We start from the raw sequence: 20,372 nt of genomic DNA, 5'->3' as shown, positions 1-20,372 counted from the left end.
CCTGATCTCATGAACGTGCGTCTCTATAGCACGCATTGGCCCTCATTTATCATTCTTGCGTAGAAACGGGCGTATATGTTGGCGTAAGATTATGCTTACACTCCTCTCACCGCCTGATTTATGAATCTGTGCGTACCTTTGAAACCCAGGTGTACGCAATACCTGCCCTTGATAAATGCCGCGGCTGAAAACGATCGTGTTAGAATAACACGCCCCTATATATTCAAGTATCCGCTTCCCCCACGCCCTCATTTTACGCCATGGACACACGGAAGACGGCACAGAAGAGAAACTTCTCCGACGTGGAGCCGAAATGACCTATCACAATGCATTATTTTACAGCACGTCTTTTGAAACAATTAGCATTCAATTTCGAATCACGTCACATGTATTGGGGTGTACAATAGTGATGATGATGATGTGATGTGGAGTACCATTCATTCACATTAATAATGGCATGACAATTTGTAATATTCTTCTTCTTATTATGATTTTTTGACGCTTATTGTTATTTAGAAGAAGAACGTCGTTATTATTATCTTTATTATTATTATTATTATTTTAAAGAAGAAGAATGTATTTATTATTTTTTCAGTCTGAATTATTTTTTGGTCATTGAAAGCCTTTCATTACCGAACCCAGTCTGTGCGCACCTGCCGGGCCTAACCCTGAAACGTCAGGGTAAAGCACACAGGCTCGCAACTGAACGAATACATATGGCTACAAATCAAATGCTTTGGTAAAGTCACACAAATTAAACATTGAAGTCCATGTTGCACAAATATAAATATACACTGAAGTTTATAATTACAATGTTGTTGTTGTTGTTTTTTACAGTGGGTCATAATATATCATATCTTTTAGTTTGTCAGTGCGTTTTGTGGTGTTAGGAATTGTTTTTTCTGCGCATTTCCGCACTAACTCAAACCGTGCGTACATGTAGGCTACACCACCTCCTGACCTGGCGTAGGATTTGAGCGTGCCGTACGCCAAAGTCCATATTGATAAATCTCAAAGTCACCGTGGTTTTGGGTGTACGCCAGGTGTACGCTGGAAATTTGGTGTACGCACTTTTGATAAATGAGGGCCAATGTGTTTATCGTGCGATTTATACGCGAAAATTAGTTTTTACGTGCAGTTTTCGCGTGCATTTGCACTTTATTGCGTGTACTGTAGCTACACACGCACCGCACACCAATAGTCCTACCCAAAATAGGCTATAATACACACGCATTTGGCCCTGTAGTGACCGCACCGGCCGCCAGCTAATGGTCATCTCCCGGACTGTCTGAGACACGCCCCTTCGCCAGCACTGAAACATTTAAAACCAAAAACAGACATTCCGACACGGATCACTTCTAACACTCACTGAATATATGAGAACAGAAAAGAGAATTATGCTGCTCCTGCTCACTAGGATTTTTATAGGCTTTAATAACTGACAAACATAACATTTTAAAGAATAACATGAGTGAAACTATTATCTAAATCTGTAGCATCAGTTCAGTCACTATATTTAAATTTTGATGATAACCAGAATTGTATCCAATCAGGACTCCTGACGGAGACGCTGTAGCGGGTATTAACTCACTTGCTAATGGACCAGAAAAATAAAATCAGAAGACTACACCATACGTAAAAGGAGGTGGTGGTGATGCTGAGAAACAGGCAGAGACAGAAGGCAAGTTGAACTATAAAAGGTGACTTTACTTTGAGTATTTAGTGATTTTTTGTCTCTTTAGTATTTTCTTTTTACCTCAATCACAAAATAGCCTAACAATAGAAAATGACAGAAAAAATACAATGCGTGCACCCTCTAAACAGGCTACTTTCCATGTATCAATAATCACAATCACAATCAATGTATTCAAATGAACACAAATGAAAGACAAAACAATGAATCACCAGTACATATAACCCACTGAAATCAAAATTTCATGTTCAATTGGAATTTCAATTGGAATATTGATCAGTCTTAAACTTTCCCAATTGTGCTCTTGAGATGTTTCAGTCCCAAGAAAAAAAAATATCAGTCTCTGGAAATGTTTTCTCTTACTTATCTGAGGAGAAGTAATAAAACCAAAAATTGTCCTTTCCTCTAAGTTCGTGATCCTTTCGGAATCGAAGTGGGAGGCTCGCCATCAATTAGGGAAATCCATCGAGTCAAAATGTAAACTCTGAAGTGCCCGATTGACACAATCACACTGGATTATCCAATATATTGTAGTTGCCCTCTGATTTATTCAGTTTTTGTTAACTTTGAACAGTTTAATAACTTTATTTTTTCAATTTTAACAATCGCTCGTCGGATCAGGTATCAGTCGCTCTGCATCTGATTCGAACGCGATTCGTAGGCAAGGGGCGGAGCCAGCAACCAAACGCTCCGATTGGTGGATAGCCTACTCTTCTCCTAACTCAATTCAGATATATATTTATATATATTGTTTCATAGAATTTCACATGTATGAATAATCATAACATTCTATTCAAGCAAACTTAAAAATAAATAGTATCTGTAAAACAATTATGTAACCAGGGTTACAGACGCACACATTTAAATGTCTGTCATTTATCATCATCATACTTCAACAGCTTTATTAAGATCTATTATGAATATTGTAGTGTTAATAGATGTTGTAATAACACTGAGCTCATGCAGATGTCGAATTGATCTGATGTAGCATTAGGGTGAATTGCCCTAATGTGGGACATTTTTTGCACTTCAGATTCTGTGACATATTGCGATGTGTAACCAAAACATTAAATCCACACCCAATACCATTTTAAAAACCCCAGTATGTGTCCTAGTCAAATCAAAATAGAAAATTCCGATACCCCATTCATAAGACAAATGATAGACATATTAGTGCTCTTATTGCAAGTCGTCTGAGACAATCTGTAGCTTCCTAATGTGTGACAGTTGTGTTCCCAATATGGGACACTGAAAAATCTAGGATAAAGGACCAAAAATCACATTGATACATGTAGAATAGTAAAATCTTATTTTATTTTAGATTCTCTCTTAAATCTTAATTAGTAATTTTCTTGGTTATGAATGGATGAAACATATAACTGAACATCATCAGACCGATAATTCAATAAAGCCTAGTTCACACTACATGATTTTAAAACGTCGGGCTGAACTGTGCGGTTCACACTACATGACTTGCTCTCTGAGAAATCAGGAGTGTTCAAGTTGTTGAGCTGTTCACACCACACGACACAGCGTGATTGATCCGCAACAGGAGGTAACCCACTACACGAGTTGACAACAACTCTGTCACCCAACGATTCTATCTTGTCTACAAATCTATCTGTCTAATGTCTATCTTGGCGCGAAACAGCACGCGCCAATACACAGCAAAGAACAACACAACACGCGAATATGGACGTCAGACAGAAACTAGTGCTGCAAACTGTTTGCGCGATGATTTGCTCTGAGAAAAAACGCAAAAAAAGAAAAAATAAGAGAGTATGGGGGAAAGAGTGGATCTGCATACGCGAAGAGCAGGTCTGTGCTACAGAGAGAGTTGGAGGTGAGTACAGCATGTTTATAGCCTATCGGAGATGTAGCTGCATGTTTATGTTTAGCTGATGGCAAAAATCACGTATTTACCCGGTGACCTCAACTCATGCGTTGCTGTGATTGGCTGTTGCTCATGACATCAGTGAGATTGAGTTGTGCGACAGCTCTGGATATCTAGCATGCTAGATATTTTTCTAGGCTCGGCGACGCGTCTGCGAGGCGTCTGCGAGGGTCTTTGATGCGTTGTTGGCGCCTCCACTGATTAACTTTCTTTCTCTTTTCCTTTCCCTGTTTCTGCCTCTCTTTCTGCGTCTGAGAATCTGTCCCTGTCTTTCGCACCTTTGCCATTGTGATCTGAAATACATTTCATTGAATTAATCAGATGCATACAATAAAGTGGAATGGCTTTATTGGTTTTCTACTGCGTTTTTAAATTCAGAGCTATTTTTCATTTTAAGTCAACTACCTACCTTTTACACACACACACACACACACACACACACACACACACACACACACACACACACACACACACACACACACACACACACACACACACACACACACACAGAGAGAGAGAGAGAGAGAGAGAGAGAGAGAGAGAGAGAGAGAGAGAGAGAGAAAGAGACATACAAAAAAAGTGCCTTCAAACCGCGCTCCAAGAATACAAAATTCACATGACTATAAAAATCTGCATTAACAGTATTATAATATTGCATTACAAGACTAAAACATGTAAATAACCATGTTAGTCCTCCAAACTATGCCCCACCACACATTTTTGACTCATTGAAGTACTGTCCCACATTAGGCTGATCATGCTGTCCCGGATTTGGAAACCACATTCCCTAATGTGGGACACTAGGAAATTTGATAAAAATATAAAATATATAGTTTATACACACAAAGTTACACTATTTTTTGATAGACAAACATTTCATAAGCATATTAGGCTAAAAGGTAGCGGGATTGCTTTGTTTAAAATGTATTTAACTCCTTAACATCAAATTTGTTTAAAAAACTGTGTCACTAATCTTCGGATGGTCTTTTCGGATGGACATTTGATAGGACATGTGATTCTGATCACATGACACCACAGCTTTGTCTTACCCATAGTTTCACTGTCATTCATGGATTTATGGGGGACCTACAAACACTAGACCTTAGGTGTCCCACATTAGGGGAATTCATCCTATATGACGTTATATCGCTTGCAACTGTTAATAACTGTTTTATTTTATGATTATTTTAATTCATTTCTATGTAAAGCACTTTGAATTACCATAATGTGCTATATACTGTAAATAAACTTGCCTTACCTTGTGTGATTGAACAGATTCAAATGAAGAGGAGAAAGAAAAGCAACAGAAATCACAGATCAGCAGAAAACAAGAAGACTGAGAGAAAAATGGAGGACAGAAATGAGACACAAACCAGTGAATCACGAGAGGAAAGAGGACAGAGACTTCATAGATGTGAGAGTATGGAGAGAATAAAGCCAAGCTGTGAGTGTTTGATCATTATTGAACTTTAATTATTTAATCAGTTTTACTGTTAGATTTAGGCTACTGTTGTTTTCTCTCCTGTTATAAAGTGTCACATTCAGATATTCATCAGAATTACTTTCTGCAGTCATTAAACATTTAGGCTACAGATTGTGTTTAGCCTAATTGAAAGAAAACTTTAAATATATATAGCTACATATATTAAATATATAAATTCTAAGCAATGTATATGATGAAAATCGAATATATACATATTCAATGTTCCGAACCGGTTCAATGAACGAAAATAAAAAACGAAAACGAACGAAATTTTGACAGGAACATAACCAGAAAATGGAAACGAAATCAAATAAAATTGTTCTGAACATAAACGCTTATTTTAAATGGTCATTAACCGGATAATAACGTTATTTTATCTTTCTGTTAATATCATAATTTGGCAGTCACTCAAACACGAATTAAAATAGCCTACAGACCAATTGTAATAACAATTGTTATTATAAATAGTATAATAAATAACAATACATGTATACAGATACACTATTGCCACTTACAATAATAATACAATAATATATTTTTAAAAAATGTTTGTCGGAGATGAAGTGTTCGGCGGAGTGTCCCCTACAGCGCATGGGCAGACGCGAGTCTTCACACTACAGGAGCAGCGGGTAACGTTAAGCTAATATGGAAAAGATAAATTTATCCTACCATGCTACTGTACAAGTTGCCGTTATGCTTAACTATAATAAAAGTATAACTCGATTTCAGCCGCATTCTGAGTCTGACAATGTCATTCGTTTTTATCCAAGGCAAGTGTTATTATCACGAGGAAATACATCCTCAAACTCTAAATTGTAAGGAATTTATATCTCATAGTAACACTTTACAATAGGGTTCATTTGTTTATTATTCATACTAACCATGAGCAACACATTTGTTACTGTATTTTTAATCTTAGTTAATAATAATACACCTGTTAATTGTTTGTTCATATTATTTCACATCAGTGCATTAATTAATGTTAAAAAAAACAACTTTTGATTTTAATAATGTTTTAGTAGGCTAAATGCTGAAATTAATATGAACTAAGATTAATAAATGCTGTGGAAGTGCAGTTCATTATTATTTCATGTTAACAAATTTAACTAATGAAGCCTTATCACTGATTTTATGATAACACTATATATAATACATACATATTTACAACATCAACAGAACTAAACATGAATTCCTCATAATTAACCTTCCTGATTATCACAGTTTTGCTTGGTTAAGTAAAAAATCTTTAAAAGAGGTCTGTGCACGCCACTGTATCAATGACTGAATGAACTGTCAAATTTCTTTTGGCCTATAAGACCTGGGGGAGAATTGTGTGAGGCACCGGGTGTTAGGATTAATAATTGTCACACAAATTAGACCGCTGGGCTCTTTGATCGTTCAGGAGCGATCTGATGATTATTGCAGTGCATAACGCAAGCTGCTAATGTAAGGTAGTAACTGCTTTTGGTTTGTTGTTTTCTAAGTGTCGCATGTCTGGACCGGACACCCTCACACACAAGGACCACACGACCACTCAACGATGAGATCCAGTGTTTTTTATTCTGTAAACAGACAAATATCATCAGTGGATAACCGGGGCAATGGCTTCTCTCACACTCTCTCGTGTAGATAGATGAATATTCTCGAGAGAAGTGAAGTGCATGATATCATCAGCCTCACGCAAACGGATGCAATCTCATGTCGTACAAGAGGAAACCCCGGGGATGTTCCACCGATGACGCTCACACCCCCATGGAAAACTGTCCTTTACTTCTCTTACTTCTCTCTGTGTGTGCCTCATTTAAGGTGATCATCTGTGTCTATTTAAAGTTGACTTCACATTGGTATTGTGCCTGATGAAGACCTGAGGGTCGAAACGTTGCCTTTTAATAAAACATTTTTTTGGAGCAGTATCTTTCAGTGTGCGGACTTCACACTTCTTTATTTGTTTATAAAACTGAGTATAAACAGAAAAGTAAAGAAAATAATAGCCTACTATATATATATATATATATATATATATATATATATATATATATATATATATATATTAGAGGTGGGCATAGATCATTTTTTAAATCTAGATTAATCTCACTAATCTTGGAATTAATCTAGATTAAAATGGCTCATTTGAATTCTGCCGAACGCATTCAGACTAAGTGTGCTACCCAAATAATGACTAAAAGTAAGTCTTTGAGAATAGTTCGCCTCGCGTAGGGATGTGAATTTCTGCCAAAAATGCCATTCGACAATAGAGGAGCAAAAGTCGAATATCGGTAAAAAAAAAAAGATAAAATAAAATAAATAAATAAATAAAACGCACAATTACAATGACAGAAAGGGAGGCCAATTTCATCTTTAGCGATTTGCCATCAAACAAACTGTTTATTAATTGAACAAGTAACATGTTTTCGTCGTTTTTTTTAACATAGTAGGCTAATTGGAAGAAGAAAAAAACAATAAGCTACAGTCGGTTTTTGCATCGCCAAACCAGATGCTTGTTAGGTCAAAAAATAATGTCATATGTAATAATGATTTTATGTGAACCTGCCTTTACCGGCAATAGCCTCCTCCTTTTTAAACAAATTAGTTTTCAATCAATGTAAACTATTCCTGTGACTATGCCCCTGCGCAATACACACACATTACCGCGGGATGGCGGGTGTTCATTTCATAAAATGTACACAATGGTAGCTAATTTATTTTGTAGCCAATAAATTAATGTATATGTCCAACGGATAAGTCATACTTTTTAGTAGTGCTATCCTGGCGTAATAATCTGTTTGGTTGTAAAACGTATTACCTGAATGCAAGGGCGTAGATTTGGTTTGAACATTGGGGGGGTTGAAGTTTGGGTATGCCTCCTGATATTGTGATCATGGTATAAATAATGGGGTGGTTGTAATGCATAGATTTAAATATTGGGGGGGGGGGGGGGTTATATCCCCCCCCCCCCCCCCCCCCCCCCCCCCCCCACAAATTACGCCCCTGCCTGAATGAAATGAAATCGAATGGATCGTCCTGTGGAAAATCATCCATTCACAGACGGCTTGCGAAGATGTTCAACTAATAAAGATCTTCATCGCTGGCAAAAATATAATGCATTTGCAGATTTACTTTGACTAGACTAAACTGTAGCTCTTGATGTTCTTAAATCTTCATGTTACGACTCCGTGTCGAGTGTGATTGAACGCGCTTCAGTGATTCAGTGCGAGAGGAACTGAACAGATCATTCAGACTGATTCGCGAACCGATTTAGACAGATCTGCCAACTTGTTTGATGAAGTCTTTGAACAGAATCGACCCAAAAGAGTGATTCATTTGTAAATTGAGCATCGCTTAAGCCCATAAAAAAGATACAGCGCGCTTGGAGATCATTTAACAAAATGTAAAGTAACGAGAGGAACGATCGCCCAACGTAACATGTAAAAGTATACTTGTGTCCCTGACAGGAAAATACCCTGCAGCGCGATTTACGCGAAAATATAACGATATTCGCAAAAGCTATTTTATGATACCAACCCAATTTTGTAATTAACGCCGATAAGAGTCTCACGTGAACGCAGCACGATAACGCCGATAACGGCCCACCACTAATATATATATATATATATATATATAAAAATTCACACCGGTTACATAAAGCATAATGTTATGTTCCTGTTTGATGCAGCATTTTGATGCTTCAGGAGCGGGGCTGATGACTTCATCAGTGGATAACACAAGCTACTAAAACCAAGTATTAGCCGATAGTTGTTATTCATTTTTTTTTTTGTCTTCGAAGTTTAGCCTAAGTACTATGTGGGCATTTTAATTGTAGGACTGCTGTCACCGATTGTTATCTGTTTAGTTTTGAGTTTTTATAGAGAGCAGGCGGGACTCATATATATTATTAGCCTATATCATATATATATATATATATATATATATATATATATATATATATATATATATATATATATATATATATATATATATTAAGTAGTAAATATTGTGTTTACTAATATGTGTTTATATGTGTTTGTATTGATGGATTTTATTTGTTAAACTCAAACGAGCTGTGTCTGTGAGTCTCGGCCAGGATGCTCTTGTAAAAGAGATTCTTAATCTCAATGGGCTTCTTTTCCTGGTAAAATAAAGGTAAAAAAAAGATGCGTTTAAGTTGTAGCTGATTGTGACAAATGGTGCGTTCACGTGTTATGGTAATTATGTTAAATACCAAAAGCCAACGTGGAAAATGCACATGAACACCCCCTCATGTGGTATTTTCCACTGGGCAGCTCATAGAATATTTTTATGCACGAGTTGCCGAGATGAGATAACCTTTGACCTTTTCAAAATGGCGGAGAGCAATGCGAGAGTGTTGAATGTTAAGCATTGTACACAACTAAACGTTTTTTTGCTACTGTTAGCTAGGGGTGGAACGGTACATTCGTATTGAACCGAAACGGTACAGGCGTCATGGTTCGGTGCACGAATTTACACGGTATAAAAACAAATAAAACTCAAAATAGCGATAAATTTCACTCTATTGTGAGAGAGTGAGATTTGAACTAATTTGCGGCAGATAATTAACCACATTTTTTGTAGCTGGATATATATCATTTGTTGCGTCTAATTCTAAATATGAATGAGGATACTCATTTCAATGAGGTTATTGATAAATCGAATTGTTATTGTTGTTCTTATTTAGGGGGGCTTAGGAACATTTTGGGGTAGCTTCAGCCCCCCTAAAATAGGCCTAGCGACGTCCCCGTGTGTGGAGACAAGGAGGATTCTGGGAAGTGTAGTGCAGACGATGACTGTGACAGTGGGTGGGACATCCTCCAGATTTTTTTTACTGGAGTAGATTAGGGGTGTTCTTGCAGACAAATACCTTTTCTAAAATCTCTATGCAACAATGAGTGAAGTGAATGAGTGAGAGTAAATGAAAGGAGCGCAAATCCGTCTATGCGTGCATCTCTCAGAAATCAGAGCTTGGCAAGAGTAATATCAACTCAAATAGGCTACATCCTATACATGTTCTACGATATGATATCGTATATTATTGTATCTATATTTAAATGATTTAAGCCTTGTACAATATGATAGGCTACTCGAATGAATGGAATAAGCACAGCACGGACACAAATCAAACAGCGCGTTAATTGTCTCTGAGCGTCTCCGTCTCAGCAACCAAACCAGCTCTACTAGCCAATAATCAACTAAGAGTCGTGCACATTAATTACTACTTGATATTTCTATTTAAATGTATGATCTGATTCGTATGATCTATTCTTGTAACGGATTTCCCCCAGCACCACAAATAAACCACCGACACCAGGCTCTTCAGGGGGACCACGTCTGCAGTTTATTAAAGACAGGACAGGAATTAAGCATCACACTCTCAGTTCTGTAGTCTCTGTCTCACTCAAATCCAAAGCTGTTCTAAACAACATTTACTAATAAAACATTCTTTTACAATGTCTCTTTTCATTTGTTTCCTTTCACAACATGCATCACAAATTACATACAACACATCTTAGACACATTTAATCAGGTAACTAGATATAATAAATGTAACAATAAAAGCATATATAATAAAATATTCTATATATTATTTGATACTTTGAAAATACATGAAAGTAGGCCTATGTTTCAATCTAACATCACAATGACATGTGATCATAGGTAATATTTTTGTTGCAATATGACATACCTGCAGTTTATTAAAGACAGGACAGGAATTAAACATCACACTCTCAGTTCTGTGGTCTCTGTGAGGAGTGCGAGAAGATAGAAAAGTGAATCCCTGCCCCCATTAACACTGTAACTGCATCTATCAACTATTTCAAATACACACGTGACTACAAAAACACAATTTTTGACAGATAAAGACAATATACTTTAACAAGGTTAACTGCACGATATTCTATGAGCATAATCCACCCTTTTTAATTATATTTAAGAACCACACGACTGTAGAGACCCGCCGTTCAAAATGGCGCGCGGGCGGCAATTTGAACCAATTAACGCATTAAGAGCTCATTACCACAAAACTTAGAATATACACAAAAATAACGGTATTCAAGCACATTAATTGACTCAGCTCAGCATTAAAACATGTCATCCACTGATATTGAACAAGATCTATTCAGAGAATGTCTAATATAGGGGAGAACATTCACTCAGTAAACTTCCGGCTTCTGAACTGGTTGCAGTTTCACTCTGGCTCCACATGAGGGCGCTCTCAGGACGAGTGCAGAATTAATGGATGTCAATGGAGCTATACCCCTAAAAATCCACTTTTCTCAGGATATATTTTTTTGTCTAGTAATTTGAATGTTGTTTTCGAAAGGAGATGCAAAGAAATTACTCATTGCTGGGTTTTAGATTTTTTAGAGTCACTCATTTGCTTTAAAAAGTCTTTTAAAATGTCAATGACGTCATACACATCGCTCCACCAGAGATACTGCTTTACGGCAATCCTTCAGTCACTTTGGTGCTTTCACGCTCTGCACTTTCTTTTAATCGACAACACCACTGACACAGGTAAATACACGCACAAGAAGAGTTTTTGTTTTGTTGTTTTAAAGTCCCCATGAATTCAAAATTGACCATACTTACTCTGTTTGCCTAAATTGATCGTTTTGTGGTGAACAATTCATCCATGCAAGTCAATCCACACAAAATAATTTTTTGGCTTCGTAATCTTTAATCAAGATCTGAAATTTCCCCTCCCCTCTGCATTGGAGGACCTTCCCTGATGAGGTTTAGGTGTCTGCTTAACATCCGTAACCACGCCCTTCCAACTGAGGGTAAACAGGCTGCCTTTGTGTTTGAATGAAACACCTACTTTTCTAGATCCAATCAGGTGCTAGTTGGAAAAAAGCCACGCCCACTATTTTGTCTCATTTAATATTCCGTTTCTCTCGGAAATACGTCACAACACTGGAGAAAAGTCGTTTGCAACTTCCGGTTCATGGGGACTTTAAAACACCACGCCGAAAATACACACACACATTCTGGTCCAGCTTCGGATGCCACGATGCCATCAAGCTCTCTGGACATAATCAGTCCTTCACTGACCAATCAGCGTTCATTAGCAGAATGCTTGCGTGTAATGGGCAACAACTCAACCTGTAAGAAATCGAAAGGACATACAGTAAGTACTCGTTCATTCAACTTTCGACCTATAACAATCAAATCTGAGATTTCTCAATGGCAATCGGGTGAAAGAGACTAATTTCGCCGCCTAGCTCCATACTCACATTCATTTTGCACTCAGGGCGATCGCCCCCCAGTGGAACTCTGGTGGAACTACAACCAAAATTCGGTACAAAAGGGCTTAATAGGGAGTGAACAGGCTCTTCCTATACGGGCTTTGATCTATTCTTCTTCTTCTTTGGGGTTTTACGGCAGCCGCATCCAATAAGGTGCATTGCTGCCATCTATGGTACTAGCATCTAAGTGCACTATATCCTATTATACAATCCAGTATCTTTTAGAAATTTGAAAAGATTTTTCAAATTTGAACACCGCTTTCCCCTTGTGCTTGACCCTACTTCTAAAATATTTTTTAGAGATACTTCTTCCGAGCCGATTATTCGCATTTCTCTGAGTAGATCTGGTCTTTGGTCATACTTTACAAGAAATCAAAACATGTTGCACTGTCTCAGGTTCCTGAAACAAAATCTATTATATATATAAACACTTTACTTAAGAGCTCATTTACAACATACCTGTCTCGCTCAAATCCAAAGCTGTTCTAAGCGAGACGCGTCACGCGATTGGACGACTCAAGTGGAAATGACGTCACTCAGCCATAAAACTCAATACACTATTTTAAAACAAAAACGAACATTTTTCCCATATTCTATATAGAATATGAACAGCAATATGTGAAAAGAAACACAAAAATAAAATAGAAATAAATTCAATTCTGGCAGGGAGGACAAAGTTTGCTGGAATGATCACAAGACTGGAATAATCACAAAACTCAAAACACTACACTCTCCCCTCCTAAATTTCAGCAAACTTTAAGGCCTTAGGTGAGATATTTTCCTTTAAAGAGGTATACCCAAACTACAGTCATTCAAACTAATAGCAAAACATTTTGCTTGGGAGAAATATGCCCTTATACATATGGCCATACATTCCTCAATGAAGTACTTCTCAAATTCTCTTAAAGTTTTCCTCTACACAATTCTGATCACGAAAAGAAAACATATACTTGTATAGCTTAATCTAACTCCCCACAAAACTGGAAAGAACTCTTAACAGTTTTGCTACTGGGTCTCTTTGACTTGGTTCAGATATCATCATGCTCATGCACTCAAGCAGTCTTTTAACAGGTTTCACTAAAGCCTGCTTCACACGGCAGGATAATTAGGCAGATTTTAGCCCCGATTTACCCCTTCCGACAATCTTAAGGATGCTCCGATTATCGTAAAATAATCTGATCAGATATTCCTGCCGTGTGTGGTGTGTTAAGAGTGCTCTCGTCTGCTCGAAAGGACGTCGGGACCGCTCCGATCTCAAATCGGGGATATCCAACATGTTGGATTTTTTTGGCTCGATTTCTCCTCGTGTGTGGTGTCCCCCGGGGACAAACGAGCACACAGCCTGTGGACTGTGGCGTGTAGCCGATCAGAAAGCGAGGTGACAAGGCGCAGAGGACGCACCGGGAAACAAAATCAAAACAGCCGTCCATGCTCGCGTTGTCTCCACTTCTTTGACCATCGCCTTTTCTTTTGATAACGTTTTTTTTTCGGTTAAAAACAAACTACAAACCATCGCCACTGCATCCTCTTCGTCCGCCATGATTGTGTACTCTGAAGTCACGTTTGATCTCGAGGGATTTTGCGAGATTTTCCGTCTGACCTGGGAATGTTCGGGAGTCAAATCGGTTCGTGATGTGATGTGTTTGCCGTGTGGCTGCACACTGTACGACCAAAACTGTTAGACCCGTGATTTTTTATATCCGTGTGTGGGGTCTCTCAGGTTTGGAAAATCGGCCGACAATTTTAAAATCGTCCTGTGTGAACCAGCCTTTACCTGCCTGACCTGGTTCTCACCGTTCCCTCATTTGCTTTTGGGATTGTGTCTGACTCTGTCACTTGTCTTAGGGAAGCTTTCAGTGTGACTCTAGACCTACTACTTGGGGCTTGAAACTTTGAGCAATGATCAGTTCTATTATCAGAGCTAAATTCTCTTGGCATGGTAACTGGTTCTGCTTGAACACTGTGACTGTTCAAAGACCCTCCAGGCCTGTCTTCTTCATCAATGACTTCACTGGCCGAATCTGACTCAGATGCAATGCTCAAATCATCTTCACTCCACTCACTTTCTTTGACGTCATCTGGTTTTGGTCCCTGGCCTTGTAAGACCCAATCAGCTATCCTGCTGCTCCTTGATTCCCTTTCAGAACTTAACAGAGATCTATGTCCTTGGTCTTTTGTCTCACTTATTTCTTCTTCAGAGACTGTGGAGAACATGGTGGACTCAACTTCTGGCTCCTCCAAGGGCAGAACATTTACAGGTAGGAGTGTTAAAGTTACGGTGAACCAACCCTACTTTTCCTTGTGTTTGGATCTTCAACCTTGTAGATGTGTAACGTTGGGTCTTTCCATGTCACCACATGAATCACTGAGTCCCACACATCCGCTAGCTTTCTTTTTCCCTTTTCTTTCTTATTCACCAGAAGGACACAATCTCCAACTTCCAAGGAAACACCTTTGGATTTCTTATTGTACTCCTTTGCTTGCCTTCTCTGGGCTCCTGTGGTGTTTCCTTGAGCAATCCTCATTGCCTCCCCAAGATCCTTCTGAAGAGTCTCCACATACTCATCGTAAGTCTGCACAACCTGGGCACCCTACCGAACATCAAGTAGAACGGTGCAAATCCCGTCGTCTCATGAGTGGTACAATTGTAGGAAAACGTAAACGTCTGTATCATCTGAGGCCACCTCTCTTTCAATCGAGGGGGTAAGGAGCGAATCATATTTCCAAGTGTGCGGCTGAATCTTTCTGTTTGCCCATTGCCTATCGGGTGGTAAGTAAGTGTTACCCATTATTCATATTTAAAAAGCTACTAAAAGATGTAAATACAATCATCTCTGCACAGAAGATATGATGGAAATTTTCAATCTAAGAACATTTTCTGTGTGTGATCTTTGATCTGAATCAGGGCCGTGTGTGTCCTCAGAGGAGGCGTGTGTGTGTGTGTGTGTGTGTGTGTGTGTGCGTGTGCGTGCGTGCGTGCGCTTGAAGATTGGTCTGGTTATATCTTAAAACAGAAGAAATAAATCAATATTAACTGTAGATTAGTTAGTCATGATACACAAAACAAACACTTAAGATGAACAACAAAATGCAATACAAAGTAAATGCAAAGCACAGAATAAAATAAACAACAAAATACTAAATATAAACACAACACAGACAAAATACTGTAAATATACAGTACTGAAAGATTTACAGTTTTTAATTTAGCAGATGATTTTATCCACTAACAACGAGGAATATCACAAGTAATTTGCCACAAAGCCACAATATTTATAGAATATAATATCAGGTTTATTAAAAAGGTAGATTAGGAGACAAGCAAGAGCAGAAGAGAAATATAGAGATGTATCTGTTGTTGTTGTTGTTGTTGTAAGTGTTGGTTTAATGTTGTGTTGTTCAATGCGGAGCTCTTCAGCATTTACTGAAATTCAGAAGTTGTGAGGATGTTGCCTGAGCAGAGATGGGGAGAAACACGTTTCACTGAGAGATTCTGTATCACTTCTAAAACAGGAAGTGTCAAGAAAGTTAAGTGTGTGTGAAGGGGATGAAGAGACAGAGGGTAGGGTGACTTGACTTGAGGGTGGGAATTACTGAATATTTGAATAACCCACTTCACACTGTCTTTCTGAACGTCTGATCTCTTAGATCTACACTGGATGTGTCCTCTCTTCTGCTCATCACAAGGTGACTAAAACACTTTATCTTTAATTGTTCACTAAAGAGATTTTTTAATAATTATTTAAATCCAGAAATTTATGTCACTATAGCATTGGCGAGGCTTGCCCCTTTTTAGGAGTGCTTCAGCACCCCTAAAAAGGAGCTCAGCACCCCTAAAACTTGGAGAAAGAAATGTTGTTATTCTAAAAAATTTGTTCATCTTTGACTAGGTTAAATAATGTCCAAAACATACTCTGTAGTTTTGGTTTAAAATGTATGTGTTAAAAGACATCCCAAGTCTCCCGGAAGTTGTGGGAGTGTTTACTTAAAATTACTTAAAATCTCCCGGAATCTCGAGCTCGCGAGCTCCAAACCGTGTAGCGCACGCTCGGCAGAGAGCGAGAGAGCGAGAGACCTTGCGTGTGTGTGCAAATGTGCATGTGTGCCTCATGAAGCGCATGTAAATCCCCCAAAATAACAAAAACCGAACAACACCCCCCACCCCCTCATACCTCCCTGATACCTACCTGAAATGACTTCTTGCAGTTTGGGAAGTCTGTGTTAAGGATGAAAATGAAAACATCCCCAGCCCACTTAGCAAATGGTGTCATCCTCTTCTCTTCTTCTACTTCTCTGTACCTGCACCGCTCAGCACGACCGTCATCCAGCGCGAAATACACGCAGAGTGATAACCCGTTCTGTAGTGTTGTGAAATGTGAATCAACTAACTTGCTCCAAAGCTGTGTCTCACACTTCTTTCCTTTTACCTAGAGTTGTTCCGATTCCGAAACCATATCGGTGAGTACTGGAGTCTGTATCCTGAATCACCATGGTACACCTATAATAAGTGTTTATTTTCGGACTATTTTAGTCCAGCGGGTCGCCGCCGCTGTGGAGTAGCACAGGACCTGGGTGACTCGTAGTCATAAACGGAGAGAAGTAGCGAAAAGTTTAATGTTTTTCTTTTGCTGTATTTATTCATTCCTCACACACAGAGGATTTAGGCCCCATTCACACTACTACGTTTTAGTTTAGAAACTGAGAGCTTTTGCTACGTTTGCTCCTCCCGTACACAATAAAACGGCAAAAACAAAGACCTAAAATGGAGTAGTTTAGAAACGCTGCCGACCCCGTTTTGCGTTTTGAATCTCCGGAGGGCGTTTTAGTGTAGACGGGTCAAAACGGAGGACTTTAGAAACGATGACGCAGAGGCTCACGCTCGGCTCTCTGATTGGGTGTCATACAACGGACGAAAACATACAACAACAGCCTGGACTACCAGTTACGTTAGTGCAAGTAAATTCTGCATTTTACAATGCTATAACTGCCTACATGTGCCGGAGGCAAGCTATTATTCCAGCGATCTGCGCCAGTTCCCGTGTGCAGCGGCGGCATCGACCGAACATGGAGCGCCAGTTTTGTGTTAAGCCGGGAAGAACCAGCGCGTGGTGGGATAATTTTATCAATGAAGTTGTGGTTCCTGAGGAATGGTGCGAAAACTTTCGAATGTCCAGATCGGCACTTATCAACCTCAGCGAAATCTGAGGAATAGTCAATCTGATTCCTGTTTACACCGGCACGCACACGCCCAGTGTAGGTGAATGGTCACGTGATCCGCGTTTTCAGTCGTTTTAATGTGGACGGAGATCAGTTCTAATACGCAGCTGAAACGCTGGTGTGGACGGAGATCGTATTCGTTTTAATTTCTAAACTAAAACGCATGGGGCCTTAACCTGAACCAGGCTTGACTCCTGAACTCCTCCTAGTACTACTCTCTCTCTCTCTCTCTCTCTCTCTCTCTGTGTGCGTGCGCGTGTGTGCGTGTGTGTGTGTGTGTGTGTGTGTGTGTGTGTGGCCTGCCAGTGAGCAATGGACATACGACAGTTCTTTAAAAGAAAAAAGACAGATTCAGGTGAGAGACTAGGGACAGTCCATAATGACCTCGCTCTTGCTTTTTTGTTTGTTTTTAGTTCTTGATGTGAAGCTTGTTTTATTATTATTTATTGATGACTTATATTGGTTTATGAAAGTTCAGACAGGCGTGCAACCAGATATGTCAGAGATGGCCATTTGTAAATAATTTACAGAAGATGAATTACATTTTGTTGTTCAAGTACCTGTTACTTTGTTCAATGACAATAAGTTGAATCTAATCTAACCAGTCTGATGATTGTTGATACAAAAGGAGGCACATGGAGTTAACGGTCAGGAAAACCAGCTGAGTGAAGAAGGTTTTGTGTTTGTTACAGGGGGCTGTCTGCGTGAACTCTCACAATCAAACTGGTGTTCTGAAAAGGTCTCAAAAAAAAAAGAAAAAAATCTGGATTTTGGAGTTAGCCGAACCAATGTTAAAATGCTAAAGTTATTTTTCAATAGACATATTTTTTAGTTTTTGTGTGAAAAGAGGGTGGGTGGTGGCAGTGGGGCTCATTGGGTGCTCAGCACCCCTAAAGCTCTAACCCTAGAATCGCCCCTGCTCTATAGTAAAACTGAAATGTAAACCTGTATTGCTCAACAATCATTAACTGATTTTAAACTTCACTCTAAACTGAATACTGAATTCTTTTGAACAGAAATTACCAAAGGCAAAATATATGAGAAATTACAGCATGGGAGAACATGTGTGGAGCTTCACTACAGAACAGAAAAACCCGCAGAGTCTATTCAGAAAACACAGGATTAAAGGGACATTGTGTAGGAATTTCTCCCATCTAGCGGGGAAATTGTATTTTTCATTCAAATGAATTTTTCAAATGTGTGTTGCATCTACGGTAGCTGTTATGTACCAAAAAGCTATGACAGGATGTCTTCTAATAGCACTTCGTTGAGTTTTCCTTCGGGTGAACAGGTTTGTTATTTCAAACAAACTGCAACTTGACACAGCGAACAAACGAATGTTACAGTATGAATAATAACAGTGCAATGCAGCCTTTAAAACTTGCCGGGCCGTGAAGCGCCTCTCACTGCTCTGCTCCTCCGTTTCTGCTGCTTTCAGTCACGTGACGCTGGCTCTGAACGAAAACATGTTGTGGAAACGCGTTGGCCTAGTACTTTTTGACCCTCTCTGCTATTATAGTTTTTCAAGATGGCGGAACGACATGGAAGCCTCCATATACATGTATATAAAGATAATAAATTCTTCGTTTACGAGGATAAGTCAGATCATTGCCAGAGGTATTTGTACACCATTGAGGACATATTTATGAATAAAAATATTGATTTAAGATAATAAAATTCCTAAAAAACTACACATAGTCCCTTTAATAGCGGAAAACCAAACTGAGTGTTTATGATGTTTAATATCACACACTGTATGTACGGCGAACACTGGTAAAGTGGGACACTTTCTGATAATTTACTTTTGTTTAATATTTTATTATGATCCAATGTCTTAGCCCTTCATATGACACTATTCTATCGCTTAAGAGATCTACTCTACTATACAGAATAAAAAAGAAAGAAAGATTGAACACAGGATGGATGACTCTTCCTCAAACACACATTGACTCTATACTATATTTTTCCAGACGCTACTGTCAAACTGGGACACTTCAAAACACATTCAACTGTTATTCAAATGTAGGCCCAATGAATTAAAGGGACAGTTCACCAAAAAATGAAGATTAGCCCATGATTTACTCACCCTGAAGCCATCGGTGTAGATGACATTCTTCTTTCAGATGAACACAATCAGAGTTATATTAAAAATGTCCTGAGTCTTCCAAGCTTTATAATGGCAGTGGTTAAGTCCATAAAAGTTCATCTATCCATTGTTGTGGCAAAAATTCATCTCAAACAAACATCACTGCGTAAGAGACACTCAGAGTCAAATTATATAAAATAGAAGTATTTATTCTTGCAAGAATAGGAGCAGTCTAATACACAGTTGTTACCCTGTGCAGAAGAGTGACACACCCCCAGACAGACTGAACTAGCTTTTATCTTAGTTTCAAGGCCTTCTTCCCCCCAGAGCCTTCCTCCCAGTAGTTTTCCATAGACGTCACTAGTTGGCCCACTAAGCTCCCCTGCACCAAATGGCCTTCTGACATCTAGGTCAGAGGTCCTTGTTCGTCTGTTCTCTGGAGTGTCTCCCCCTTCTGCCTCCCCAGGTACATAAACAGAATCTTCTCTCACTACAAGTGAGAGACACACATGTGACATTATTTGAATCATCTATATTTTACTAAAGATCAATGAATATCATTAAAATTGCCACCACAACTCCTCACTTTTTATCATTATGATTACCCATAATCACAATAATAAACAATAAGACAAATTTTAAGTCATATCATCACACTTATACTCTTCATCTCTGGTTTTCACTGACCACTCTCTTAAACATTTGTGAAATAACATTTGGAAAAGTAAAAAGCTTAG

General features: G+C 38.7%; 1 long non-coding RNA gene across 1 annotated transcript; it reads left to right on the top strand.

Annotated features, from left to right (window-relative positions):
• The first annotated feature begins 1,565 nt into the window (after positions 1 to 1,565).
• LOC143730793 (uncharacterized) lies at positions 1,566 to 6,773 on the top strand. Its single transcript, XR_013200628.1, has 3 exons — positions 1,566 to 1,681; positions 4,863 to 5,031; positions 6,555 to 6,773. It is a non-coding gene; the product is annotated as an uncharacterized LOC143730793 (long non-coding RNA).
• The last annotated feature ends 13,599 nt before the right edge of the window (positions 6,774 to 20,372 follow it).

The sequence above is a fragment of the Siphateles boraxobius genome, unplaced genomic scaffold (assembly GCF_051911475.1).
Source record: "Siphateles boraxobius isolate OS27281-9 unplaced genomic scaffold, OSU_SipBor_1 81, whole genome shotgun sequence".
Taxonomy (NCBI): domain Eukaryota; kingdom Metazoa; phylum Chordata; class Actinopteri; order Cypriniformes; family Leuciscidae; genus Siphateles; species Siphateles boraxobius.
The sequence above is the reverse complement of the archived record's forward strand: the minus strand, read 5'-3'. Positions and strand labels throughout refer to the sequence as shown.